This window comes from Dendropsophus ebraccatus, chromosome 5 (assembly GCF_027789765.1).
Source record: "Dendropsophus ebraccatus isolate aDenEbr1 chromosome 5, aDenEbr1.pat, whole genome shotgun sequence".
Lineage (NCBI taxonomy): Eukaryota > Metazoa > Chordata > Amphibia > Anura > Hylidae > Dendropsophus > Dendropsophus ebraccatus.
In genome coordinates, this window is record NC_091458.1 from 60290712 (window position 1) to 60305253 (window position 14542).

The following is a 14542-nucleotide window of genomic DNA, read 5'->3' on the forward strand; positions in this document are numbered from 1 at the left end:
ATTAGCAAATAACCGAACATCTAACTGTATTGTCCTTACAGCAGCCCAGGCCGATGCAGAATAATAATAAAATATAATATAAAGCCAGTTGTGCCATGTAAGCTAGGTCATAGACTAGCTGATTAGATGCCCTCACTAAGGCTTCTCTAAAGTTCTCAAATTATTAGTTTTAGATAGAAAATTCAGCATTGCAGACCGATTACTGTTACATCTATCAGTACCATGGGAAAGAATTATGTCACCACAATTCTGGGGCCAGTACAACTCTGGTAATAGTAACTGAAGAACACAACGTACATTGCAGTAGAAATATTATATGCATTATATATATTTTTTTTTATACAATGGAATTGTGGTAGGTTAAGTGCCAGGAAAGACACTGAAAGCTAGCATACAAAAACCGCACTGTTGTCAGCTTGTGTATATATATATATATATATATATATATATATATATATATATATATATATATATGTGTGTGTGTAAATTTACTTTGAGATTGGTGTCAGTTTGAAATTGTAGTCTATTCTTAGATGTGCATGCATTGATGCTGTGGAGAGCATTAGCAGCCCTACTGCATCTAAACCCAAATTGCAATGTTAGTAATAAGACCCCTGTGTTTTCTTGCAAAGGTTTTCATTCACATATAAAAATGTTCTACGATGTGGGTACATATGAGTTTATAAAAAATGTATAATTTATGGTATGGTTTACCATGCTATTCTGTCTGACAAAATGGATATGGTTGTAAAGTTGGCCAGATATGGTCACAAAGAGAATCATAGGGGGAGATTTATCAAACATGGTGTAAAGTGAGACTGGCTCAGTTGCCCCTAGCAACCAATCAGATTCCACCTTTCAATTTCCAAAGAGTCTGTGAGGAATGAAAGGAGGAATCTGATTGGTTGCTAGGGGCAACTGAGCCAGTTTCACTTTACAGCATGTTTAATAAATCTCCCCCAAAGTTAAAAATTTTTTTTAGCCCTTTGGCTACAGATTTGCCACCATATATCTGTGTGGCAATTTTGCAGGCATAAATCTTTATACTAGAATTTTTAGATGTGAACAAGGCCTAGGGCCCATGCGCACTAGCGATTTTACATGCAGCAGCCATTGATACATTTGTGCAAATCCACACACAAGTTGCACTGAAGACTTACAAATAAGACTGAGAACCCCAAAAATACGGATCCCATAGGGTTGTACTGGTGTGTCCGTGGAGTAATTTCATTCCGTCTGTCCTTTTTTTTTTATTTATTATTATTTATTTAAATTTTGTCACTTTTTGTCCCAAAAACCCACAACTACAGCCATGGGACATGAAATATACAACAATATTACAACTCAGAACCATAAAAAAAAATAACCAGGCTCACAAACCCTCATGATCACCTGTGTAGGGGCCAGCTGGAGGGCATGCCGCTCCTCAGGCCGATTTCACACAAGTGTATTGCTTGCTCATTTTTGAATCCATATTAGAGATGCAAGCCCTGACCTGACCGCATTTCTGATTATTTAGACTGATAGCTGTCAGGTCAGGACACCAGACCCGCAAACGGGCTACAACTTGCATCTGTAATATATACACAAAAAGGTGCATGTAATATTGCTTGTGCTTGTTTTAAACTGACCTTTGAGGTGGTATTAAGCAATCCTATCCTGCATCCCAGGCATGTGAGAATAAAATGTAATGTAAACGCAGTACACTGAACAATAGGAACACAATCTAGTTTGCTGATGCAGTTTTGGGGTCAAGGCATTACAAAGTGTTCTTGACACCGGACATGCGTCACTTATTTTGTTCTTTTTTTGTTTTGGTTTTACCATTGGTTTGTGTGCTGCTTTTAAAGAAGTGTATTGAAATCAAAAAGTATGGTGCAGGCAACGGGGCCCTGCATTACCACTTCCAGACCCCCGCCGGCATCCTCCAGCTCTTTTTCCTGCCACGTCACTACCTGGCTGATGGATTGCGCGCTCAGCTTGTCATTGACTGGGGCAAGACACCGTTGCAGTCACTGACTGGCTGAGTGGGCAAACCATCAGCCAGGTCAGGTACTTCCCCTGAGATGTGACGTAGCTGGAATCCAGAAGAAAATGGGTTCTGACAGCTGGTGATGCGGCACTGCAGGGGCACAGGGGTTGGTAAGTATAAATTATGTTCCCCCACCCCCTGCCTGAACTGTAGTTTTTCATTTCGCCAGACTTATCGTTTAATGCCACATCAACCAAGGAAGCCTTTGTAAAATAAAACAAATGTTGCAAAAAGTTATAAAACAAAGAATCATTGCAAAACAAAAACAAAAGCTTCATGATGGAAAATCAAAATATTTTTCAAAGTTTGCCATGAAGGTAGTACAAACTTGGAATAAAGCCTCCAGACAAAAGGGCAAAAATACTCAAATACCCTAGTGTATTGCTAGGAGCTTCCTTGGGATTTGGATCTGCGAGAAACTGTGATGTCTAATTTTATATACAATCAAAGCCTTACATAAATACAGTGGTGCCTTGGATTGCGAGCATAATTCGTTCTGGGACCGTGCTTGTAATTCAAATCACTCTTAAAGCAAAGCAAATTTTCTCATAAGAAATAATTAAAATGCAGATAATTGGTTCCACACCTATTCTGAATAACATGTAAAACAGATGAAACAAACATTTAGAAACAGCTAAATATGTGATATTATAAGTTACTGTACAGTAATGGAGAGGATGGGAAACACAAGGGCTGACAGAGACTGCAGGGTGCATGAAGGGATGACCAGGGCAGATGTGGGCACAGTATAGCAGCACTCTACTCTCTGTAGAGAGGGGTTACTGCTATGAAGAGATTACCTCCGCAGTCCTGTCCCCTGATGTAAGCCCCAGCCTGAAGTGTATCTGCAATGATTTGGAAGGTGAGGGAGACTTCCTGGGTAAGAGTACAGTGCTGTGGATCACTCTATGCAGACCATGCCCCTCTCCCACTCATCCTCCCACTCAGTACAGGGAGCTCTTAAACCAAGTCACAATTTTGAAAAACTTTGAGCTCCTCTTGCAAAATGCTCTCAATCCAAGTTACTCTTAAACCAAGGTGCTACTGTACATTCTATGGTGTGCTCTGTCCCTGCATTTTTTGTAACATTTTAATATCACTTGGGCAAAAAAATGACCAAAGGAAAACCATATGTTAAAGGGTAACTATAAAGTCTTGTGGGTGGCATGTTACGCTGTGAAAAATCCTGCTGCCGTGTGCCTGGTACGGATTTCAACCAGCAATGCTTTTTATTGCATTACTTGCAATGCAATCAAAAACACTGCTGGAAAAACTCTACCTGGTGTGTGTCTGCATCAGTAGCGCAAAAGGAGCAGTGCGGCCACAAAACTTTATGGTTACCCTTTAAGTCATTTAAAGGCAGTTCTAGAAAGAGATAGCAAAACCACCATTACATGAACATGCCATTTTGTCACACTTAAAGAGTTTGGCCATTTTATAGTAGAATAGTTAAGTGTTCAGTATTAGTAAGTGTACTCACTGTATATACTGACAGCAGCTCCCTGTGTGTACTCCATACAGCTAAAATCAGACTCCCCTCCTCCAGGCTGGGCTGCCCTGCTCTGTGGTGTTTCTGTCCATAAAATGGCTGACATGGAGGAGCATGTGACCCTGCCCTGTCCCCTGTTTCCTCCATAGACATATGCAGGCTCAGTGGTGGACACTGGGGGTGGGGCCTGGTCACATGCTCCTCCATGTCAGCAATCTCATGAACAGAAACCCCACAGAGCAGGGAGCTGCTGTCAGTATATACAGTGAGTACAATTACTAATACTGTACACTGAACAATTTTACTACAATGTGGCCAACCCCTTTAATGTGTGATGCCACTGTCTGCATAACTGAACATAGCCTAAAACTGGGACCAAATCCCACCCAACAGACAGAATTGGTATGACCATGTACACCAGAATTTTGCAATTTTGTATCCACCGGTTGAGAAAAACTGATATAAGAGACGTTATTTTTGCACTAAAAATTTCTGTTATGTCAGAAACCAGTACTGTTCCTTCAGCAATATTCTAGTTCATACAAACAGTGTATGTATAGATGGCTATTACTCCTATTCTACTCCAATGGACTCAGCTTTTCTGTGATGTAGATGCATCCTGACATGTTGACTGAGAATAACGGCCTTAGGGACTCCAATTTCTAAATACAGCTCATATTATAGCTTGCATTTCATCACCTGTGAGACGCTCTTACAGGCTCTGTGTTCCTACCCCTTTAAGACCGCGAGATGTAGCTGTAGTTGTGAAGTGGCCAGTGATGTTCTTTGGAGTGCTAATAAATGAGCCTTCATCATCTATAAACATACACGTCATTTTGTTACCTCCATTTCCCGTGATACATGAATGCCTAGTGTTGTACTGACTTTCAGCAGTCTCATTGACCTAGAAACAACGAGACTACTAAAACTCTACTTTAGAAGCTTGGCAAAGTGATCTTTGCCATATCGTCAGGCCAGCTCAATGTATTGTCCTTTTAAAAGTAATACTTAAAAACTTTCTAATTGAACTTGTGGTAAAAGCTAACATAAATAGTTCTTTATCTTTCCGAAGCCTTTTTTGCTGATGACTCGTCAATAGGGTTTGAGATATGCTAACCAGGTCATCATGTGGGCAGAACATGGCATAGGAGTCATGAGTAACTGCTGAGCAGCCTCCTAGACAGTGACGCATTTGCCTATTAGCATGGTTGTTTCATTAGGAAACCATCATTAACACATTATTAGTAAACGGATATGTGCGTTGGTGCATACATTGTAGAGTTGTCTATGGAGTTTCAGGGTTGTGGCCGAGCCTTGCTCATGAGATATATACATATAAAATATATATATATATATATATATTTGATACGCTACCAATTTTGCACAAGTATCTGTGAGACTGAATCTATAAAAAAGAAATTCCAGAAAATCACATTGTATGATTATTTTTATTTTTTTTTAATAACCCCTTTGCAGTAACACCCAGCCTGCCCAAAATTTAAAGGAGATATCCAGTGAAAATCATTTTCTTTCAAATCGGCTGATTTTAGAAAGTTTTATATAGGTTTGTAATTTACTTTCTTTGAAAAATCTCAACTCTTCCCATATTTATTAACTTCCTGCAGGAAGTGGTGTTTCCTTTTCAGTCTGACACAGTGCTCTTTGCTGACATCTCTGTCCATGTCAGGAACTGTCCAGAGCAGTAGTAAATCCCTAATAGAACACCTCTTCTGCTCTCTCACAGAGGTGGCAGCAGAGAGCGCTGTGTCAGACGGAAAAGAAAACACCACTTCCTGCAGGACATATAGCAGCTGGTAAGTACTGGAAGACTGGAGATTTTTAAATAGAAGTAAATTACAAATCTATATAATTTTCTGTAACCAGTTGATTTGAAAGAAAAAGATTTTTGCTGGACAACCCCTTTAATTGACAGATGACATCTTTAGGATCTATGTTTCTGTCAGTTTTTGGTCATTAGACCTGTAGTCAGGCAGGGCCCTCAGGCCGTATTATCAATGTCTGAAGTCTGATATATATAAATGTTCATGAATGTTCTTTCTAATGCAGTTACATAAAACTACAGGAGTTGCTTTAATAAACCTGTCCCATTTTAACTATTTGTGTTTAGTTTTATTTTTCTTTGCGGCTTTTCTGTGTATAAGGGCCATCATTGCGGTTGTGTTTTTGCTTTTGGAGCTTGGAAAGCAGGAGAAAGGAGAAGTTATGTGTCATGGAGGCCACAAAAGGGATAAAAAGACAGGATGTTATTGAGTCAGGAGTGAAACTGGATCCTTGGCTGTGGAATAGTGGAGCGTATTTCTGCAGCAGGTTATTGCGCACATGTCCTTGGTTAACCCTTACTTCAAAAAGCTCCCTGTGCACTTCTGGAGCAATGCATGAACAGTGTTGTAATGTAACCTTTAGAGGCCTGAGTAGAAGTGCTGGAAAACAATATCCCTCAGAACATTTGTTTCCAGTGAAGTCTATATTTAATTACATAGTGTTGAATGGAATATTATGGGCCCCTCCACCATCTACACATGTATGTAGGGCTGGGCGATATGGGCAAAAAATAAAATCTCGATTTTTTTAAAAAAATTTTTGACGATTCTCGATTTAAATCTCGATTTTTTTTCCTTTTTTGCTAAATAAACAGAACATTTTCTCCCTGCAGCATCAGATACTATTTTAATATTTTAGACAACAACTGTATTGATTTCCAGTGTAACAGAGGCCCCATATAGTATAGGAAATCATGTTTGTGCCTCCATCTACGTAGGGTGTAGTAGTGGAGGTATAGTGGATAGGGGGTGTAGGAGTGGAGGTATAGTGGATAAGGGGTGTAGTAGTACAGGTATAGATGAGGGGTGACTGGGGTAAAACTGAAGGGGACTGGGGTGACACTAAAGGGGACTGGGGGACACTAAAGGGGACTGGGGTGACACTGGGGGACACTAAAGGGGACTGGGGGACACTAAAGGGGACTGGGGTGACCCTGGGGGACTGGAGGGACAATGGGGGACACTAAAGGGGACTGGGGTGACACTGGGGGACACTAAAGGGGACTGGGGTGACACTAAAGGGGACTGGGGTGACACTGGGGGACACTAAAGGGCACTGGGGTGACACTAAAGGGGACTGGGGTGACACTGGGGGACACTAAAGGGGACTGGGGTGACACTAAAGGGGACTGGGGTGACACTAAAGGGGACTGGGGTGACACTAAAGGGGACTGGGGTGACACTGGGGGACACTAAAGGGGACTGGGGGGACACTGGGGGGACACTGAGGGGACTGGGGGGACACTGAGGGGACTGGGGGGGACACTGAGGGGACTGGAGGGACAATGGGGGACACTAAAGGGGACTGGGGGGACACTAAAGGGGACTGGGGGGGACACTGAGGGAACACTGAGGGGATTGGGGGGGACACTGAGGGAACAATGAGGGGACTGGGGGGACACACTGAAGGGGACTGGGGGGGACACTGAAGGGGACTGGGGGTTGACACACTGAAGGGGACGGGGGGGGGGGACACTGAGGGGACTGGGGGGGACACACTGAAGGGGACGGGGGGGGGGGACACTGAGGGAACAATGAGGGGACACTGAAGGGGACTGGGGGGGACACTGAAGGGGACTGGGGGTTGACACACTGAAGGGGACGGGGGGGGACACTGAGGGAACAATGAGGGGACTGGGGGGGACACACTGAAGGGGACTGGGGGTTGACACACTGAAGGGGACGGGGGGGACACTGAGGGAACAATGAGGGGACACTGAAGGGGACTGGGGGGGGACACTGAGGGAACAATGAGGGGATTGGGGGGACACTGAGGGGACTGGGGGGTGACTGGTGCAGCTGGAGGTGATTGGAGCAGGAGGGCACATACATCTCCTCCTCCTCTCACCTCCACACACACGCTCCCCTCCCGGCCAGATATGGAGGTCCCGGGTCTGTGGAGGAGGAGGCCGCAGGGACTACAGTAGGTGGTGATCGCATAGCTGCGGGTCACGGAGCTATACAGCGGGAACGGGGGTCTGCAGCGAGCCCCCCGTTCCCGCTGTATAGCTCCAGGACGAGCAGCGCCGCGATCACCACCTACTGTAGTCCCTGCGGCCTCCTCCTCCACAGACCCGGGACCTCCATATCTGGCCGGGAGGGGAGTGGGACGCTCAGTGGAAGGGGCGGGGGCAGGTCAGCGGCGGCGCTGTCAGTGGCTGGAGGCCGCCGGCACTGCACCGCCCCTCTCCAGCCTGGCCACCCAGCATCTTCTCCCCGCTCACCCACACCGCCCCTCTACGGCTCTCCCGCCGGCCTGCACTGCAACCCCCCTTCTCTCAGCTCCTCCCCGGCACCGCAGCCCGAAATGATTTTTTGTGAAAATCGAATTTACGATTTTCACAAAAAATCAAATCGATTTCAACGTTCTGGACGATTAATCGAATTAATTCGATTAATCGCCCAGCCCTACATGTATGTATATCATTGCCCACATAGGCAATGAAACAAAGTTAATTCTGGAGAAAACTAGATCAAGTGGATGAATCTACAGTCAAACCTCATAGATCTCAATAGGAGTGGATGCAGTTGTCCTCTGCAATCCAGTGCCTACCAAAGGACTCAGTATATGTGTAGAGTCCAGCAGCACTAGACGGTCCCTTGATATGAACGAATGAGGATGCACGCTGTAACCCACTATCTCTGCCTGGTATGTAGAGTGGAAAAACAGCATCCAAAGTTGAGAGAAATCTTCAAACAGGCATTGTGAGTCGAAACGTCATATTTTTACTTGTGAGCCAATAAAGATTTGTTGATCTTTATTGGCTCACAAGTAAAAATATGACGTTTTGACTCACAATGCGTGATTGAAGATTTCTCTCAACTTTGGATGCTGTTGGCTTCAACTTTTTCTGTTGTGGAACAGTCTGAGCCTGGCTGTGTCATCTCAACTAAGGGTGGGTTCACACTACGGAATCAGTGCAGATAAATTTCGGCAGATTATATTGCTTGTACCCACTCACAGCGGTGCTCATATACCACTGCTCCATAGACACCATTCTATGGCCGGGCCGATTCCGGTGTCCGCCGAAAGAATATCAGTTTCTTCGGTGGAAGGTGGAATCCACCCGGCCATAGAATGGTGTCTATGGCACAGGCGGAAAGGCGCACCGCCGTGAGCGGGTATGAACGATGGAATTTATCCACCCGGATTCCGTAGTGTGAACCCACCCTCAGGAAGCGTTGGACTTTCATGGAAATGTTATTACTAATTAAATCACATTATTACAGCTCTTTATAATAATATAAAGTTATCATTATTGGATTAGAACTTTGGCTGACCCTTTTATTAGTGATTGACAACTGCTCTTAACTATCCTCTGTGTACTTCCTAACTATTCTCCAAATGGCATAATCCTTTTTGCGCTGTTTTGCCCCATAGTTCATCAGATCTGTTGCTGATCCACTCTGCAGATCTCCTGACTTGGTGGTTGTTTTATTACATGTTACATTATGCACAGTGGAGGTTCGGGGAGTTTGTGTGTTTTTTTTCATGTTTCCTCCCACACTCCAAAATATACTGGTAGTTAAATTTAGATTGTGAGGGGGCAGGGAACAATATGAGTGATAAGCTCTGTACAGCACTGCAGAATATTGGCGCTATATGATCAAAAGAATTATTATTTTACTGTAAATGCTTGAAATAACTTACACATGGGTTGTACTTCTCATTCATTGGCATGTGTCTCCACACCTTCTGACATTGTGGGGGACATTTATCAAGACTGATGTACAGGTTTTAAATAAAGCCCCGCCCCTTTTCCCTGACCGGATTTACTAAGGGTCCATTTACACAGAAAGATTATCTGCCAAAGAGAGTAGAAATCTCAGGCTTTCCTTTATGACCTGATCTATGTTTATAGTCTGTTTCTGGCTTTGGCTTCAAATCTTTGGCAGATAACCTGGCAGATAATCTTTCTGTGTAAATGGACACTAATGCTGCGTTTACACAGAGCGATTATCGTTAGAATTTTCGCAATAACGATCGCAATTGAGCGATAATCGGCTCGCGTAAACACAGCGAACGATCAAGCGATGAGCGAGAAATCGTTCATTTTTAATCTGTCAACATGTTCTCAAATCGTTGTTGGTCGTTCGCTAAAAATCTGCAGATCTCTTCGTGTAAACAGTCTTCCAACGATTTACCCTACGTGTGAGATAGGCTTAAGCGATCTTAAAACAATCGCAATAACGAATTTTCCAAACGATATATTGTTCCATCTAAATGCTGATCGTTATAAAAAACACATTGTTCCTTCGAAATCGTTAATCATTCGATTGGGCGAATTATCGCTCTGTGTAAACGCAGAATTAGAGGTACACATCTTAGTACGACCCTGTACCTAGAGCAGGAATTGCACAAAATTCTACACCTGCTCTGAAAGCGCAGGAGAAGGCCACGCCTTGTCGCAATGACCCCCACCCCCTTATCAACTTCCCCCCCCTATCAACCCCCCCTATCAAATCCCCCCCCCCTGGTTCTCACCAAGCTTCAAGGGTACATTGGAGGTATACAACTTGTCTACATATACTGTGGCAGACTGGCAGCCTGGCTCATTTGTTTTAATGGGCCTCTGTACAACACATTAAACTCCTGCTGCCTGTACCCAATGATTATACATAGACATACCTTTTTTTGACAGATTTTCAATATATACATCCAATGTGATGGGAATGCTAATGCTGACAAGGAGAATGGAGACTACCTGATGTGAGTTTATTCATATATATCTAGGAGAACTAACAAAATTATGATACAATGTAGCATTCTAAGAGTTAATGTTCCGGAATTATTTTATAGTGAACATAATTTATCAAAACAGATGTGTCAGGAGGGCTGGTAAGACTGGCAGGGGCTGTCAGACATCTATAATTGGGCCAGCATTTCAGACTTACCAAGTCCCTGCTGGTCACCACTTTCTGGCCTTGTCTCTCAGGAAATGCATGAAAATGTCGGCACCCTAGTAATGGACTGAATGAGCATTTCCTTCCGTCAGAACAACAGTGCCTTCCCCTTGCAATTTTACTGTCTGATCTATTGTGTAATATCAGTAGCATGCACAATGATGTAGGCAATACCCAACCTGTCAAAAGTTATAGAAGAGAAGCTGTTGCACTACAGGGGATTGGCCATATTTTAAGGACACTTGACATGACCAGACAATAGATCATATTTGGAGCCATCTGATCTCTATGAACAGCACCCAAGGTATGTTTCAACCTGTTTTCATGTGACTTATCTGTCATTGTCCCTGGTTTCATAGGTTAAAATCTACTGACAGATTCCATTAAAATTTATGATCCATAAAAAGTCCCATTTGTAGTCATAAATTTATAGCAAGGTAATTCTCATTGACCTAAACAGACAGTGCTTATAGTGCAGCGGCAATGATTTCTTCTCCTTGGTCACTGACTGCTGATGTCATATTTGGCACAATGCACTGATGAGCAGCCCTGCAGAGTCATCCCCTTGGCAGATAATTTCCTGGTCACAATGAGTATCCGGATCAAAGAGTTGGATGCACTTGCTTAGAATAGATGAGGAGATGGCTAATTAAATGGGATTTGGCACTGAGGAAGCTGTTGACGCGTTTACAAGTCAACACTATGCAAATGAGTTATAGGAGCTGATGTTCTGGAATGTTCCAACAAATACTGGATCAGAGATGTATGAATATGTACTTGTGATGACTATTAATGACAAGTGTGTTTTTATTTATTTATTTTACATCCTGAGGTGATACAGTGCTAATATATGTGAGCAAAGGGGTATTGTCAGCCTTCACCTTTCATACTCTATAAAGTGGAACTATCAGCAGGTTAAAACAATCTAACCTGCTGATAGCTCCCTATAACGCCGGGACTGAGGATGAAGGTATATTTCTTATTTTCCACCTCAGCGCTGGTCCACAGCTTCCCCGATGCTATAAGAGGCTATCCGTCAGGTTAGATTAGTCTAACCTGCTGATAGTTCCCCTTTAATGGTACAGCCACACATGGCAGATCTACTTTTAATTTTTCCTGTACTAAGTTTCCCTGAGAGAAAATATGCAACAATAGTGCCAAAATGGATAAGCTTTCCCAAGCTACCTTAACTATGTCCCTGGTCACAAATGTGCCCATGTAACCCTTCTAGTTACACCATTGCCTGTATTTGATATAACATAGATATAAATAGTGACATGCCCCCCTTATATGCATACATAATAGAGCTGATACTTTCTAGGCAATTAGATTGCAGTAAATTTGTCTTCCTGTGACATTTTTATTATCTCGGGGAACAATACGCCCTCTGATTATCTCATATTCTACAATTTACTACACAATAAAACTAGGTGAACCTTTGGGTGCAGCCTAAATGATTGTTGTGTAAGGGGCTTCAATGTCAATAATCTGTCCGGGTAATGCTGCTCAGAGGGCAGTCTCTTTCATCATACAATGTGACATGACAAGGTCCTTCTCAGAAATATGACAGCAGCTAGAACATACTTCCTGGTGTTTGACATCTGACAATAGGATTCTGTGCAACAACTGTAACTTAAGGGAGAAGTCTGGTGAAACTTTTTATTAAAGTATTGTATTGCCCTTCAAAAGTTTTACAAATCACCAATATACACTTATTACGGGAAATGCACATAGTGTTTCTTTCCCTGCACTTACTACTGCACCAAGGCTTCACTTCTTAGATAAAATGGTGATGTCACTTCCTGGATAAAATGGTGATGTCACGACCCGACTCCCAGAGCTGTGCGGGCTGTGGCTGCTGGAGAGGATGATGGCAGAGGAATGCTCACTGTCCCTCCAGTGCCCTGTGTCCCTCAGTGTCCAGGAAGTGAAGCCTTGATGCATTAGGAAGTGCAGGGAAAAAAAACATTTTATAAGCATTTCCCGTAATAAGTGTATATTGGTGATTTGTGCATATATATATATATATAATTTTTTTTTTTTGGGGGGGGGGGGAATACAATACTTTAATACAAAAATTTTTGACAGACTTCTCCTTTAACAGTTCTTCAACTATCATACAGCCTCAGCTTTTACACACGTAAGAGTAGTTTGTCTATGTACCTTTTAGCGATACTGCAAATAGCAGATTAACTGGCGAGAGAATGGTGCTCTTAGGTACTTTGGTACAAATGATTCGGTTTTTAGTACAGGACAACCCCTTTTCAAAGTGTTTAAGCGAATGTACCACTAGATACATCTAGCGGGGATGCCGGTGCTGCGGTCTTTTTTTTTTTTTTTTGGAACTGCTGCCAGATTCCCACACACAGCACTGATTTATTCCTAAGCGCCGACCCGGCATGAAGCACTGGTGTGGCGAAACCCCCACAGAGGGAGGGAAATGGTCACACTGGGGGCCGGCGGGCCCACCTCCAGTGCTTCATGCCAGATTAGTATAAACCAGTGCTGTGCGTGGGATTTGGGCGGTTGTTCAGAAAAAAAAAACGTGGCACCGCCATCTCCGCTCCGATCTATTTATTTAAAAAAATTATAATTTCTCAGCCACAGGACAACTTTTTACAAAAAGTAGCTGGGATTTCTGGTACCAGGACATTGTACCTTTGCTGGCTTCTATTTACCTTCTTTTGCTGCAGGGGTGTAGGGAGAAATGTAATGGAGTGGAGAGAGTTGATGTAGACAACACCTTAAGGGAAGGGTGGGGAATGATGTGGTAGTGGGGGGAAAGAGGCAGTGGCTGTGCATTTGGGGATGAGACATCTCGGAAGTAGGGGCCTAAGCATTTAGCCAGAAAACCATAGATGTGACAGGAGGGCCCTGAGAGGGTGTGATAGGCAAGTATGGCATTTTAAAAATATCTTTGCTTTCCCTGGAATATATACAAGCTTTTAGTTTCTGGAATACCCATTTAATGCTTAGTTTATGGTCTATAGGATATTAGTAAGAAGGAGGAGAAGATCCACAGCGTCCAAAAAAAGTTTTGTTGTCTTTATTATGAGGCATATAAAAAGTTACAAAAGATAAAAACGTAGGCCTACGTTTTTATCTTTTGTAACTTTTTATATGCCTCATAATAAAGACAACAAAACTTTTTTTGGACGCTGTGGATCTTCTCCTCCTTCTTACTATTATCACCGGGTGCGGCCCGCTACTACTCCACTTGCTCCTGCCTGAACGTCCACCATCACACAACAAACCACCTATGGTGAGCTGAGTTTTTTCTTTGTTCATGAGATTTTGTCTATAGGATATTGTTCTGACAAAAGCAGAACCGCAATGGAAAGTGTCTGTATTGGATATAAATTTCAGTGTTTTACTTTTAACAATATATTATCCATGCAAGAACTTTGAACCTTTATGTTAAGCTATGGTTCACTTGGTCCGCTTTTACAAGTGCCATCTGGTGACAGTTTGCACAGCCGGGATTCTTGGTGTGAGCAATCCATTCCTACATGGAGGTGATATGAGTTCATGTGAGATCTGTGCAGGCGGCCTGGAGTTTGACAGTGAAAAAAGGGTTCAGCATTGTGCCTTTCTGTCAGACTCTAATGTATGTTCAGTTTCTCAGACACAAGCAGGTAAGTCTGGCTCAATACACCAAGGCTTTGCTGTTCATCTTTGTCTTTCTTGTTACACTTTTTTTTTTTTTTTTTTATACAGTTGTCCTCAGTTTGGGTCTTGGTGGTCACACACCCACCAGTCAGCTTATTATCTTCGATCCTCTGGATAGGGGAGTTAGTAATACCCCATAAGCCATGGGTCTGTAACTCCAAGCTGAATGTTTACTGCAGTAGTTAGTCAGGCTGGACTCTTATTGTTGTTCAAAAAACCCTGTTCTCACCTTCGTTTAGTGCCAGTCACATATATCATCCTTCCATTGCTCTATCCTGACACATAGGAAATACCTGCCTGGCTACTCCCTTGCCACAGAGGTGACCTGCCTCAGTCTGGGAATGACAGGCTGAGCAGTTCCTGTACAGGTTTTCTTTGTTTTTTATT

At 43.0% G+C, this 14542-nt stretch overlaps 1 protein-coding gene across 2 annotated transcripts in view; it reads left to right on the plus strand.

The window, feature by feature from the left end:
• Positions 1-14542, plus strand: part of CSRNP2 (cysteine and serine rich nuclear protein 2) — a 38861-nt gene that overhangs the window by 3465 nt on the left and 20854 nt on the right. The window contains exon 2 of one of the 2 annotated variants that reach the window (XM_069970318.1): positions 10225-10292. The exons of the other annotated variant lie outside the window; for it this stretch is intronic. The gene's annotated coding sequence lies outside the window, so the exon portion shown is untranslated. The remainder of the gene's footprint in view (positions 1-10224; positions 10293-14542) is intronic. 2 annotated transcript variants of the gene reach the window in all.